Source organism: Pelophylax lessonae, assembly GCF_965119305.1.
Source record: "Pelophylax lessonae genome assembly, chromosome: 1".
In the NCBI taxonomy this organism is placed as follows: Eukaryota; Metazoa; Chordata; class Amphibia; order Anura; family Ranidae; genus Pelophylax; species Pelophylax lessonae.
Window position 1 is genome coordinate 535,484,935 of NC_138768.1, and position 15,990 is coordinate 535,500,924.

The 15,990-nt window shown below is 43.9% G+C and overlaps 1 protein-coding gene across 3 annotated transcripts in view; it reads left to right on the forward strand.

The window, feature by feature from the left end:
• Nucleotides 1-15,990, forward strand: part of RASGEF1B (RasGEF domain family member 1B) — a 627,091-nt gene that overhangs the window by 568,310 nt on the left and 42,791 nt on the right. The window contains exon 1 of one of the 3 annotated variants that reach the window (XM_082252852.1): nt 9,615-9,740. The exons of the other annotated variants lie outside the window; for them this stretch is intronic. The gene's annotated coding sequence lies outside the window, so the exon portion shown is untranslated. Of the gene's footprint in view, nt 1-9,614; nt 9,741-15,990 lie in introns of those variants that run through there. 3 annotated transcript variants of the gene reach the window in all.

The window sequence follows — 15,990 nt, forward strand, 5'->3', positions numbered from 1 at the left end:
GGGAAGGGGCCATTAAATATATTATTTATTGGTCCCTTCCTTTTCTGAATGAACACAGTGAGTGATCAGTGCCAACCAATCCTGCCCATTCCTCGCTGAATCATAATAAACAGTTGAAGAAGCCTCAGAGTGCTTCCAATTCATTCATCTGTGCAGCTGGGGCTGCAGAGAAGGGAACTAATAAGTCTATGACCTAAGTCACTCCTGGCCAGGGGGCCCTGTCAGGTAGGCTTTATAGGGCCCCGTGATTTCTAACAGCAGCCTTGGGTGTCAGTACATCTTAAACTGGTCATGGAACAAATAAACTCTCACCATATTATTATATTGGTTGGACCCCTGGCCATACATTTTCTTGCCCCTGCCCTGGCTCAAGGGGCCCTGACTCTCACCCTACTCTGCTAGTAGTTCAGGACCAGGTGTATGGACGAGAGTAGGTGAATTGTAAGCACAGAGAACACTCTTCCAGTAACACCAATGCACAAACTATAGAGGGACAGCAACAATGAGGGTCCAGACAGATTGTACTGGCAAGTAGTGCAGCAACCTGGAACCACATAGGAATGTATCGATGAAAGTCAGTAATGTCTGCGTAGCTGTGTGCTGCCTCTTGTGGCCCTGCCACCCTAGGACACTATTGGCAATGATGGAATTCAGCTTGAAAGGCCCATGGCAACAATGTTCCAGCTGTCATTTTTCTATAGCATGTGACAAAATAACATAGTTATTGTTTGCACATGGCATGACAACCTTAATTGTCCATTTTGTATTACTCAGTTTCCAGTCAGTCTTTCTCAATGATTCAATAGGATTCTGCAGAAATTCCAAGTGTTTTACTATTACAAAGCGTCATTCCCAAAAAAATCATGATTTCTGGCATGTAGACTGAAGAATGATTTCAGGCAATGCTGTCATGAAAAAATTGTTCATTTAGAAACCCGTTGCCTTGGAAATTTAAATCTGATTTGTCATTATTCCCCTTGCTTATAAAAATCATTTTAGCTGCTGGTTGCTATCTGTTTAAAATGCAAATTTGCAGGAAGATGTATGTGTGCATAGAAAGACCATTTCTTATTTCTGCTTTCTCTAAGTTCCTTTTTTTCCTCAATCGGGGTAGATCTTGTAGACCGCTACTATGCTTACTTTGCATGTATTGCAAAACTCCAGACAAACATTGCATATATATATATATATATATATATATATATATATACACACACAGTATCTCACAAAAGTGAGTACACCCCTCACATTTCTGTAAATATTTTATTTTATCTTTTCATGTAATAACACTGAAGAAATGACACTTTGCTACAATGTAAAGTAGTGAGTGTACAGCTTGTATTAACAGTGTAAATTTGCTGTCCTCTCAAAATAACTCAACTCACAGCCATTAATGTTTAAACCGCTGGCAACAAAAGTGAGTACACTCCTAAGTGAAAATGTCCAAATTGGACCCAAAGTGTCAATATTTTGTGTGGCCACCACTATTTTCCAGCACTGCCTTAACCCTCTTGGGCATGGAGTTCCCCAGAGCTTCACAGGTTGCCACTGGAGTCCTCTTCCACTCCATCTTCTTTCCTCCATGACGACATAACGGAGCTGGTGGATGTTAGAGACCTTGCGCTCCTCCACCTTCCATTTGAGGATGCCCCACAGATGTTCAATAGGGTTTAGTTCTGGAGACATGCTTGGCTAGTCCATCACCTTTACCCTCAGCCAAGCATGTCTCCAGGACTAAACCCTATTGAACAATGGTCGTCTTGGAGGTGTGTTTAGGTCGTTGTCAAGTTGGAATACTGCCCTGTGGCCCAGTCTGAAGGGAGGGGATCATGCTCTGCTTCTGTATGTCACAGTACATGTTGGCATTCATGGTTCCCTCAATGAATTGTAGCTCCCAAGTGTCGGCAGCACTCATGCAGCCCCAGACCATGACACTCCCACCACCATGTTTGACTGTAGGCAATATACACTTGCCTTTGTAATCCTCACCTGGTTGCCACCACACACGATTGACACCATCTGAACAAAATATGTTTATCTTGATCTCATAAAACCACAAGATATGGTTCCAGTAATCCATGTCCTTAGTCTGCTTGGATTCAACAAACTGTTTGCGGGCTTTCTTGTGCATCATCTCTAGAAGAGGCTTCCTTCTGGCACGACAGCCACGCAGACCATTTTGATGCAGTGTGCACTGTATGGTCTGAGCACTGACAGGCTGACCCCCCCCCCCCCACCCCCCCCCCACCCCTTTAACATCTGCAGCAATACTGTCAGTACTCATACATCTATTTTCCAAAGACAACCTCTGGATATGAGCACGTGCAGTCAGCTTCTTTGGTCGACCATGGTGAGGCCTGTTCTGAGTAGGAACCTGTCCTGTTAAACCGCCGTATGGTCTTGGCCACCGTGCTGCAGCTCAGTTTCAGGGTCTTGGCAATCTTCTTATAGCCTAGGCCATCTTTATGTAGAGCAAAAATTCTTTTTTCAGATCCTCAGAGAGTTCTTTGCCATGAGGTGCCATGTTGAACTTCCAGTGACCAGTATGAGAGAGTGAGAGTGATAACACCAAATTTAACACACCTGCTCCCCATTCACACCTGAGACCTTGTAACAATAACGAGTCACATGACAACGGGGAGGGAAAATGGCTACTTGGGCCCAATTTGGACATTTTCACTTAGGAGTGTACTCACTTTTGTTGCCAGTGCTATAGACATTAATGGCTGTGTGTTGAGTTATTTTGAGGGGACAGCAAATTTATACTGTTATACAAGCTGTACACTCACTACTTTACATTGTAACAAAGTGTCATTTCTTTTGTCACATGAAAAGATATAATAAAATATTTACAGAAATGTGAGGTGTGTACTCACTTTTGTGAGATACTGTGTGTGTATGTACTGTATGTGTACACCCGTAGCCACTGCCTCTGTTGCTTTGTGTTTGAGCTTTGGGGTGCACACCCACTGCGCACACCTATGATCCTGTCCCTTTGTTTACGTGTGCTGCAGAGCTGGGAATGACCCAGACTGCAGCTCTCTAAACTAAAAAATAGCGTGAAGTGGAAGTTCAAATAGTGATGAGTTTGGAGGTTTGAGCTTATCCATGCCACTAGGGATGAGCTGCAATCTCCAAACTCATCTCTAGTTGCAAACTACAGCTCCTCCAACATTATTCCTTTCATAAGGTATAGATATACTCTTCTAAACTCCCAATTAAAAAACGTTTTATGAGAGATTTCCTCATGGCCAATTTCAAAAAGTATAGAGCCCTGGTGGCCATCCTGCGAACTGAGGGTTGTATGTGGCCCTTTGGGATATAATGTGTGGCTCTCAGGCCTCAGCAATTGTAGTAGGAACATTGATCTGAGCACTACATGCAGGGCTGCCATCAGGGGGGGACAGCCCATACACATGTAGGGGGCCCGGGCAATGCTTTAGGCCTGGGGGGCCCAGGCCTAAAGCATTGCAAGGGGCCCCAAATTTTCTGATGGCTGCCCTGACTACATGTTCCCAGTTTCGTATTGACTCCTACAGCATATCCCCAGCCAAAAATGTAGCATGTCTGCCTCCTCTAACCCTCATTTCCTCTATTAGGTCTGCTATTTCTGACAGGCCTCTGAAGCATTACATATAGTTACATTATGTGAGGGCCTTTGGTGTTGTCGGGGGGCTGCATTTGAGGGTTCCTTTAGGCCCTAAGATATACTGATATAGAGAGTAGCATATGCTGTATCTAAGGAATGGGCCATATGGGAGGGATAAGATTTGGGATCTGATGTCTTCTTGAGATGCTTTACTTAAACCTGAGCCGTAATAAACGTCTGGGAATGGGCATAGGTCTGAGCTGGAGCCCAAAACAAACAGTGTTGGGTGGAAATCCTGGCCTGGGGCGCTAAAAGATAAAACTGTTGTCTGCATCCTATTGGAAACTTTTGTTTTGGCCACAATGCTTCACTTCCAGTTGTGCTGCAGGGCATAATTATTGTATTGAAATGAGTTCATTCAAATGTGAAGGTTGTACTGGTATGACAGCATTTTTAGGGTGTTTTAATGGCTAAAACCAATATTTTAGTTTTACGACTAATGTAAAATTATAATTATTTGTATGGTATTGCAGAGGAAATGTGTGTATACCTTTTTTTAAGCAGGTACTAGAATTTCCAATTTGCTATTTTTTTTTTTGTCCATATGGTGTTCTTTATCCTTGCAAATGAATTGGGAAAACATATGTACATATTGGGTTTATCTATACAGTTCCCATTCACTATGTCACAACATGCCAGGCATGCACTTTTTGAAAATTAGGTGGGTACAGTGGTTCCATGGAGCATTAAAGTGCTACTAAACCCACAAAAGTAAGATCAGTCTGTTTACACAGTAAAGCATGCTTGTTATACTCAATGTGGAACCTAAGGGGTTAATCCTCTACATTGTGTAGAAAGGCTGATTGATCCTGTCTTTTCTGATCCTCCCCTTCCTTTACTGACCCCAATCCTGATAGTACAGAGCCTTGGAGGCACTCTGAACATGCTCAGTTTGGTGTGTATTGCTAGAGAGTTTTTTCTTTTGGAAGGGTGCATGTGATCAGCACAGGGCCAACCAGCACTGTCCAGATAGAGTCAGGGGTCCTGCAGCCTCATAGGACAGTCAGAGAAGAATGAAAACTCCTCCTACAAGCTTTAAAGAGTTTGTAAACTGCTGAAGAATAAAAAATAGAAGAAATAAAAAAACAAACAAAAAAAACCTGTAAGACAACGGCATAATGTGCTAGTATGCATTGCATATTAGTACATTATGAAATATTTACCTTAGAGCAAAGGCCTTCCAGCAGTGCCCGCTCACCACTGTGATGGCTGACAACCCTCCCCGGCAGAGGCGTAGCGTGGGTTGTCAGCACCCGGGGCAAGGCAAGTAATTTGCGCCCCCTAACCCGCGGGATTTTAGCACTCGAGTCTCTTCCACTAGATTAGTTAAAGAAACCCTTACCCCCTAAGCACATGCATTGTTTGTTATAAAAATACTGATGTAATTAAAGTAAAATTCATCTAAATGCAAGTTTATTTTCAAACACTTTATTGAGTGCGAACGTGCCCCCTTTCAATGCAGAGTGACCAGCGTTCCCCCTTTCAATGCAGAGTGACCAGCATGCCCTCTTTCAATGCAGAGTGACCAGCATTTCCCCTTTCAATTCAGAGTGACCAGCGTGCCCCCTTTCAATGCAGAGAGACCAGTGTGCCCCCATTCAATGCAGAATGACCAGCGTGCCCCCTTTCAATGCAGAATGACCAGCATGCCACCTTTCAATGCAGAGAGACCAGCGTGCCCCCTTTCAATGCAGAATGACCAGCGTGCCCCCTTTCAATGCAGAATGACCAGCGTGCCCCCTTTCAATGCAGAATGACCAGCGTGTCCCCTTTCAATGCAGAATTATCAGCGTGCCCCTTTTCAATGCACTGAGACCAGCGTGCCCCCCTTCAATGCAGAGAGATCATCGTGCCCCCTTTCAATGCAGAATGACCAGCGTGCCCCCTTTCAATGCAGAATGACCAGCGTGCCCCCTTTCAATGCAGAATGACCAGCGTGCCCCCTTTCAATGCAGAGAGACCAGCGTTCCCCCTTTCAATGCAAAGAGACCAGCGTGCCTCCATTCAATGCAGAGAGACCAGCGAGCCCCCTTCAATGCAGAGAGACCAGCGTGCCCCCTTTCAATGCAGAATGACCAGCGTGCCCCTTTCAATGCAAAATGACCAGCGTGCCCCCTTTCAATGCAGAATGACCAGCGTGCCCCCTTCAATGCAGAGAGACCAGCGTGCCCCCTTTCAATGCATAGAGACCAGCATGCCCCCTTCAATGCAGTGAGACAAGCATGCCCCCTTTCAATGCAGAATGACCAGCGTGCCCCTTTTCAATGCACCGAGACCAGCGTGCCCCCCTTCAATGCAGAGAGATCATCGTGCCCCCTTTCAATGCAGAATGACCAGCGTGCCCCCTTTCAATGCAGAATGACCAGCGTGCCCCCTTTCAATGCAGAATGACCAGCGTGCCCCCTTCAATGCAGAGAGACCAGCGTTCCCCCTGTCAATGCAAAGAGACCAGCGTGCCTCCATTCAATGCAGAGAGACCAGCGAGCCCCCTTCAATGCAGAGAGACCAGCATGCCTCCTTTCAATGCAGAGAGACCAGTGTGCCCCCATTCAATGCAGAGTGACCAGCGTGCCGTGCCCCCCTTCCATGCAGAGAGATCATCGTGCCTCCTTTCAATGCAGAGTGACCAGCTTGTAGATTAGGCGCCCCGCATGTAGATTAGGGGGCCAGGGGCATGGATGGGGGGGCAGCGCCCCTGCACCCCCAATGCACCAGCCGCCACTGACCAATGTGCAGGTGAGACACAGTCTAGGCCCGCCCCGACCCGCCATTTTCAGCCATAGGGCAGCCGCGCTGGACATATCCCAGGCTAAAGATGGAGGCAGCCGCAGACAGTGTGTGAACTGTGTATGTCAGAGTCAGACAGAGTGACACTGCGGATGCGCCCCCCCCCAGATGTTGCGCCCGGTGCGGCCCGCCCCCCTGCACCCCCCACGCTACGCCACTGCTCCCCGGTGTTTCTTCTGTGTTCGTGGGGGTCTGGTGCTGTAAGTGGCATAAGTCTCGATGACAGCAGAGCGCATGTGCCAATGATGTCATCAGCTGCATCCACGTTGAATATCTCCTAAATTGTGTAAGTTTAGGAGATAGTCACAGTACCTACAGGTAAGTCTTATTATAGGCTTACTTGCAGGTATAAGTGATGTAACAGAGTTTACAACCACTTTAACCAGTGCTTGGCTGGACACTGATAGAAGTTACAAGACTGCTATATACTGCTAATTAGAAAAGGTATTTAGCAGTTTATATTTACTAAAACTATTGCATTTCCATGTTCTGTGTACCGTGGGAGACCAGATATGGTAAATGCAGGGTCCGGGGTTTAGTAACACTTTAAGCACCAAAAGCCATCACCAAAATCTGTGACAAATTTAGCACAAATCTGAAAGATCCGGACTGTTGAAGCACAAGTAGATATTTTGGATAGCACATGATACAATCTGTTATCATTTGAAATTATTTTGCATCGACATACCATGAAGATGCAACCATATACACGTTTACAGTTCGCTTTGAAAGCAGCCACAGAAAAGCCTGTCCCTGCCTACATGTTGTAGAGAAAGCATCTGTGTGGAAGCAGTGGTCTCTCTGTAAAGGACTCACCTGCTATACTGCTATCAGTCAGAGCTAGAGCTTTCCAATCAGTTGTATCTTAATACTGGTCTTCTCAGTAGCATATCCTAACTGTACCTTCACTTTCCTATCACTGTGTTTTAGAGCTGCACGATTAATTGTTAAAAAAAAATCACAATCTCAATTCACCCCCCCCTCCCCCCCACCCTCATGATCTTAAAATGGCATTTCCTCCATTCATACAGAGCAGAGTTGTTGTCTGCTCACTCACAGCTGTCAAAAAAAAAAAAAAAAAAAAAGACCCTTCAGCATTATTTATAAACATTGTTAAGGCTGGGAAATAACTATAAACACAATGTTTTACAATGTATCATTTTGTTCTTTTACAAGGAATGAACTTTCGTCTGTAAGTCCCGGTTCACACTTGTGCGATGCGGGAAGGCTGCGAATTCGCAGCCTGTTCCCGCATCGCATCTGCACATTTGGCAGTTCACACTGCCATATGCGATACGCAGGGGGTGTCAATCAAATGTTAACGACACCCCCAGTTTGATCGCAGTGCGATCTGACAGTTCGCACAGGATCGGATCGCACAAGTGTGAACCACTGTGCGATCCTATCCTGATGCGGCTGGAAAAAAGGGTCCTGTGCGTCTTTTGTGCGGGGGCAGTGCGAATTCAGTCATACAAAGTGTATGGCTGAATTCGCATCCGCACATCCGATCGCATGTAATGAAGGCTCTAAGTGCCGGTTTACATTTATGCGCTGCGGGAACGCTGCGAATATACAGCGTGTTCCTGCATCGCATCCGACTCCCCCAGATCATATCGCATATTGCGAGCTGAGAGTTCACACAGAATCAGATCGCACTAGTGTGAACCACCATGCGATCCAATTCTGCTGCGGACCAAAAAAAGGGTCCGGTGCAAATTCAGCCATATTCAGCCAAATTCAGCGAATTCAGGCTGAATTTGCACCACACAGACATCGCATGTAATTTTAGGAGCAGTGCGCTCCGAATTACATGCAATCTCTGAGATCGCATAAATATGAACCGGCACTAAGGCCCCTTTCACACAAATGGACCGCTCAGATCCACCTGTCCGTTTTTCAGGCGGATCTGAACGGATGCCCCATGCATCTCTATGGGGCATCGGATGTCAGTGGAGAAATGCCCGCTGACATCCGATCCGATCCGTCAAATCTGAGCGGATAGAAACCCTAGGATTTTTTTCGGATGATTCTGGAAAAGCTTCCTGGTTGCGTAGCTACGTATCAGATGGTGCAAAACAAAAACAATGGCAGCCAGGCTTTTTCCGTGCTATTTTAGTGTTCCTGATCATGCGCAGTCTTTGTCGATCGATTTGTAGCGGGCGCATAGTGTACTGATTAAACGATTGTCGTTCGCTAGGCTATTGTACAAAATAAGTTTTCCTGTTTATCCCTTCAGATTTTGTTGGACGAACTATCGTGATCAGCTGTCAAAAGCTGTGTACTAATGATCAGATTATCGTGCGATCGGGTCGAAAGCGAGTTTTATCGTACGATTATCTGAACGTATGTACGAGGCATTAGGGACTTGATTGTAAGCTCAAGGGCAAAGACTGATGTGAATGTATAATATACTGCATATGTAAAATGCTGCGTAAATTGATGGGGCTTTATAAGTACATGTAATTAATAAAATTACCTTTTCGGGCGGAGCTGAACGCTTCACTGGAAGCGCCTGAAAAATGTGCGTTTTTTTTTTTTTTTTTTTTTTTACACGTTTTCTTTTCTAGTAAATAGACTTGCATCACCTAAAAAAATGCTGAAGCCTAAAATGTTTTTAAAAAAAAATCTCAAGCAGCTCTTTTCAGAAACCCAGGTGAATTTGCAAGTCTCCTCTATTGAGAAGGCATGTTGCCCTGCTTGTAATGAAGGAAATTCCCAGAGCTAGCAATTGAAGTTAGCAGCCCACTCCTCCTTGACCTGTTCCCATTTCGTCTTGCTATATTTCCCAGTCTCCCCAGTGGCCCTGAAGCTACAACTGGGAGGGGGGAAGGGGATTGCTTTGCCCTGCTGGAGCTGAATGATTCACCATGTGAAGGCTTTGTGTGTGTGTACACGGGTGGGATCACAGAGTGGGAGGACAGAAAAGAAGAAGAGGAGGAGGAGGAGGACAGGGAAGAAGAGGAGGAGGAGGAGGACAGGGAAGAAGTGTGGGAGGAGTGAACTTTGAATGTGATTTGAAACCAAGAAACAAGTGCACATGAAAACACAGCAGCGTAGTCTATGCCAGATCTCAGCGTGCTCGTCCTTCTGATCGCCGGGGATAATGATCGCATTTAAAGGACAGTCCTAGACTTTTTCTGCTTTCTCTTGGACTTCCCTATTCTAAATCGAATCCTATAATCTGCAGAAATTATCGGATGTGTGCTCTGATCGGACCTACTACAGCCCGGATCAGAATCTTGGAGGTAAGAAGTTCAGCACATTATCATTGATTGATTGATCGATCATCAAGCTGAATTTACAGGTCATTCAGTGTCCCAGGTATTTTCTATCAGGTGTATTGTACTTCTAGGACTGTGCTGGAACCAGCCAATCTGTGACTGATAGTAGTGTGCATGGTGTGGGGTCTGAACATCAGTGGGGGGGGTCTGATTAGAACTAGCCATGTGTCTAGTGCAGGCATTCACAAACATTTGTACCCAGAAGAACCTTTGACATATATATATATATATATATATATATATATATATATATATATATATATATATATATATATATATATATATATATATATATATATATATATATATATATAGGTCTGCAGGATCCCCTGCTTGTGTCTAGGGCAGTCCTCCTTTGATTAAAAAGAACCCTTGAAATACTTTTAGGTCTTCGGGATCACCTGCTTATCTAGGATAGCCCTTCTTTGATCCAGAAGAACCCTTGAAATAATTTTTAGGTATTCAGCATCCCCTGCTTGTGTCTATGGCAGTTCTCATTTGATCCAGAAGAACCTTTTGAAATATTTTTTTTTTAGGTCTTTGGAATCCCTGTTTGTGTCTAGGGCAGCCCCTAAATTGATCCAAAAGAACCTTTAAAATTTTAAGGGCTTTTGGAATACAGTAAACCCCCGCTCCATCGTGGTTCAGTTTTTGCGGTCCTGGTATATTGCGTTTTTTTTTTTTGTAATGTTATTTTACTATATAAAGCATTAAAAATGAAATATTTTTGTGTTTTCCATAGCTCTTGCTATGTCTTTCAGTATCTTTTATGTGTTTAAATGAGTTTCTATTGTTTTTAAGTGTGTTTTAAAGACCTTAATGCTTTTACACGTACAGTGACAGTAAAAAAAACATGCCTACAGTGTATTTTAATAGGGTTTTTCTATTTCACGTATTTTCACTTTTCGTGGCTGGGTCCGGAACGTAACCCCCACAATGGAGGGGGGTTTACTGTACCTACTTATGTTTAGGGACAGCCCTTGTTTGATCGAGAAGAACCCTTGAAATATTTCATAGGTCTTTGGAACCCCTGCTTGTGTCTAGGGCAGCCCATCTTTGATCCAGTAAAACCCTTAAAATCGTTTTTAGGTCTTTGGAACCCCTGCTTGTGTCTAGGGCAGCCCATCTTTGAGCCAGTAAAACCCTTAAAATCGTTTTTAGGTCTTTGGAACCCCTGCTTGTGTCTAGGGCAGCCCATCTTTGATCCAGTAAAACCCTTAAAATCGTTTTTAGGTCTTTGGAACCCCTGCTTGTGTCTAGGGCAGCCCATCTTTGATCCAGTAAAACTCTTAGAATCGTTTTTAGGTCTTTGGAACCCCTGCTTGTGTCTAGGGCAGCCCATCTTTGATCCAGTAAAACCCTTAAAATCGTTTTTAGGTCTTTGGAACCCCTGCTTGTGTCTAGGGCAGCCCATCTTTGATCCAGTAAAACTCTTAGAATCGTTTTTAGGTCTTTGGAACCCCTGCTTGTGTCTAGGGCAGCCCATCTTTGACCCAGTAAAACCCTTAAAATAATTTTTAGGTCTTCGGAATCCCTGCTTGTGTCTAGGGCAGCCCATCTTTGATCCAGTAAAACTCTTAAAATCGTTTTTAGGTCTTTGGAACCCCTGCTTGTGTCTAGGGCAGCCCATCTTTGATCCAGTAAAACCCCTCAAATCATTTTTAGGTCTTCGGAATCCCTGCTTGTGTCTAGGGCAGCCCATCTTTGATCCAGTAAAACTCTTAAAATCGTTTTTAGGTCTTTGGAACCCCTGCTTGTGTCTAGGGCAGCCCATCTTTGATCCAGTAAAACCCCTCAAATCATTTTTAGGTCTTTGGAATCCCTGCTTTTGTCTAGGGCAGCCCTAAATTGATCGAGAAGAACCCTTGAAATTATTTTTAGGTCTTCAGGATCCCCTGCTTGTATCTAGGCCAGCCCTTCTTTGACCCAGAAGAACCCTTTAAATAGGTTTTAGGACTTTGGGAACCCCTACTTTTGTCCAGGGTAGGCTTTCCTAACATTTTTGGTCAAGAGGAGCTAATGTTCAGGTCCCTGAGAACCCCTGTCAGTCTAGGATAGTCTTTTAGACCCTGTGAACCCTTAAAATTAATTGGGGAACCCTGGTTGTGTCTAGCCTCCCCTAAACTTTTTGATCCGGAAAAACACTTGAAATAATGATTGTGTCTAAGGCAGCTTTTAAAAACCTTTTTGACCCAGAAGAACCCTTTTCAGTTTCCTCAGAATCGCTGCTAAAAACAGTTAACTGGCGGTCAGTGGGAAAAATACCCCCTTACAGTTGTGATCAGAAAGCTTCCCCTCCTTTGCTGACAGATAATAAGATCATTGGGGAAAATGCTGGCTCTGTCAATTGGTGTTTGATCAGGATCCATGCAGGTATCATCAGATTGGATGTTAGTCAGCCATAGCTCAGGGAACCCCTAGCAAACTCTGGATGAACCCTAAGGTTTTATAGTACCCTAGGTGAGAATGGCTGCTCTTGGTTTATTATAAAATGGTGGCTGGCCATGCATTGTTCAATTTTAATTTAGATGTACCTTTAAACTATGTAGTGCAAGGACCTGCCTGATTGCATACAAATTGAAAGTGTTTCCGTTTGACCTCCATATTATATGGTTTTGGTAAATCTAATGGAAAATTGTATAATGTATGGCCAGTCTAAGTCTAGCTCCTTTGTTAATTCCTAAATGCACATCATTTGCTTTGACTACTGTGCTAGTACTGTTTTGAAATGACATTTGAAAGCCACGCTATAAAAATAGATTTGACATAGACTTGTTTGTGATCATTCCAGTTACATCAGCTGCATGTAGTGTGCTGGGTGAGCTCACAGTCTCCTGTAGTGACTCAGTGACTACTTAGGAAGATAATCAGCCTACAACTGTTAATGGCCATGGTGACTTGATGTTGAAATAAAGTGGTTTGTTTATCTCGATCAGCTTGTACACCATGTACTGTATGCTGTGGAATGCTGCCTGAGTAGCCTCCAGTCTCTGGTAGTAGGATAATGTCAGCTGTGGAATTTATTTGTTCTCTTCTATATTTAGACAATATATCAGTGTCACAGTGATGAGAACTCAGCCTTGGTCACTGGGGACTGAATGACCCTTGGAAATCCCAAAGCCTGTGCCCTTCTGATTTCATTGGTTGACGCTTTAAGCGGCAATTTGCTGTCCACTAAATTTAAACTGATTAGTATAGAACCGAGTGACTGAGTATGGAATTTGGACAAAAATGTAAATCACTGCCTTGTTTATGAACCAGGAATATAGCCAGCTTAAATCCTATATAGGGCCATGCATTAGTAGCAATAAAAACTGTTTTCAGGCCGTGTCAAAGGTTTGGCGTGTGATATTTGCATGGCCATTTAGAACATAAGGCTTATTCTGGCTGTGGGTGGCCTGATTGTTCTGTGGATGATGTATTAACTGTGTTGATGACGACTAAGGCAGGCCATACATGTTTCGATTCTCGGCCGGTTTAACAGGAACCGTCTGAGATTCATTGTGTATGGGCAGGCGGAATGTACCAAGTTGATCGATCAACCTTGGGTACAACCAGCCTTCTGGGGTTTACCTGCGATTATCGCTAAAGCCGCTAGCAATAATCACTGTCTTCTCCCAGCAGGGATGGCTTTCCCCGCTGTGGGAAGACAATGGCTCAACAGGAGAGATTCCCTCATCAACACTGTGTTTACGGGGGGAATCAAGCAAATTTATTTGGGGTTGCGGGAAAGAAATTTGCTCCGTGTATGGCCGGCCTAAGTCATTGAAGTATTAAATATCTGCAAAAAGTTTTGCGGTGTGCTGGAAATCTTGCTATGTTTATCACAAAGCTATGTTCGATGGGTGCACAGAATGCGCCCTTTCCACCATCTTATTTGGGTGTGAACAGGCTCTTAGGATGGGAATAAGATTCAGGTCGTCAGTATTTTCAACAAGGATCGAAGGTCAAAAACATCGGGACATGACCTCGAGCTGGTCAGGAAAGAAAAGGTAGGAGGAAAGTTTAAAACTAACCTTAGGCTGGGTACATATGGGCTGTAAATCAGTGGAAAATAGTCAATTCAGAGGTAACAGGGTGACTTTCGGCTCGCGTGTAGGACTCGCTGTCCGACAGAAGCGGGTCTCACGACTGGCTTCTATCGAATGGGCATGCTGGAAAACCAGCATCCGACCAGCCAATGGTTGTGAGTGCTGATCAGTGTGTTCTGGCAGGGGGGGGGTCCCCCCTGTCAGAACACAGTAGACAGTGGTGAGATCGCCACACCAATGTCGCTTGTGTTAGTACAGTAATCTGTCAGGTGTTTTTTTACCGTTCTGCCGTTAAAAAAAAAAAAAAAGCTTGGTGTGTACCCTTGTAGAAAGACGATCCACACACCAGTAGCTGCTCTTCATCTTTATTCAAAAATCTTCATCTTTATTCAGGAACCACAGAACACAACTGCTAAGATCAGTTGACGCGTTTCTGCCTATAAGGCCTTAGTCATAAGTGTGTACCCTGCATTAGAAAGGGTACCAAATGTGTAGTTACTTGGAATAGACTTCCAGCACAGTTAGTCAACAGTAAGGCTCGGTTCACACTGGTGTGATTCGAGAACGCTGCGAGTCCACTGCGGACCCGACTTCCAGGCAGTTTACACTGCCATATGCGAATTGCTGGGAGTGTCAATACAAAGTTAATGACCCCTCCAGGTCAGTTCGCATATTGCAGTGCGAACTGTCAATTTGGACAGAAATCGGTCACATGGGTGTGAACAGCCATGCAATCCGATTCTGATGCGGACCAAAAATGGGGTCCTGCAGGAGTTTGGTCCGAATGCGATGCAAATTCAGCCATACAATCTGTATGGCTGAATTTGCCTGGCACAGCAGTGCGGTGCCAATCACCTACGATATCTGACATCACTTCAGTGTGAACCAGCCCTAAATAAGGGGGAGACTCAAAGGACTATTTGGACTTTATGGACTTTAAATCATGGTTGGCTTAAGCTTGTATAGAAATAACAGGGAAGTGAGGAGATTGCAACTGCTAACCAAATTCTAAAATTGTTAGTTTGATTGTCTCAGGATTCAATCATTTTGAGCATTCTTGCAGCCATTGACATCAGAAAAAAGTGAGAAATCCTGATTTGCGTTAGTTGCAACCTATTATTTTGATCAGCCAAGCAACTAGCATTTTCATAAGCGGAGATCTGCGATGGCAGCCCATTTCTTGCACCGTTTTTGTAATAATTGTCACATGGACTGTCAGATTTTACAAACCAATCTAGACATGTGAATTGTGAGGGGGTAGACTCCTGTTCTATGAGTGATTGACAGGGGTCAGGCCTTTTGAAGTGAACCTTAGAATGGGCTTTGTAGTTTATACATATGCTACATTCCAACTCCTGCGGAGGGACTGTGACTGAGGGACTGTGACTGCCCTTCCCATCTAAGTGATTGACTGCAGATTCTCAGGATGACCTAAAATGCTGAATGCGATTATCAGGAAAAATTAATCTTTGTGGAGATCCCTTTAAAATGTGTATTAAGGCCTTGCGGCGCCTGGTTTTATTGTATTTGCATACAAACAGGAAATAGAGGAGCACTATACATCCAAGTAATTATTTGTGTGATGGGACTTAAGGGAGCTCTGGGCAGGAATATGCATTTACATGCCCATCTTTCCAATCTAATGCTCTTATTACACAATTTTATTACCAGTACATTTTTTTTCCCCTGTCTTTTGCAAGTTAATTATGGAAATATTATTGTTCTTGCCCTGCAGCGTTCTGTTGCATTTGCATGCCTACAATATTTTTTGATGTAAACACATCCTTATTTTTGTAACATTACAACTATGAAAATATTCAACAATGTAACTCTATAATCAAGTGTCAAAAGCAGTCCCCTTGGTATCCCATTGAACAGTGCCACCCAGTGGCCAAATTGTCATGGCTGGTAGTATGCTGTTTGCTTGGCATTTACAGTATGTGTAACAAGACATCTAGCTCTAAGTGCGTGCACATTTAATTTTAAGAGCTTATTCATGTGTATTTCGTATGCTATTAGATTAAACTTGGCACCAATACACTATATTAGGTATGTGACATCAATATAGGTGCATCATCCCGTAAAAAAAACATGTTTGCGTGGTGAAGTCATTGCATGTATATGGAAAGTGACATTATTTTAACAAATTTTGAGAACAAAAGATGTTGTCACTCACGTTTATAAACTGCATCCCTTGAGTTCCAACATACTTCACAATGGATTCATATCTGTAATTAAAGTA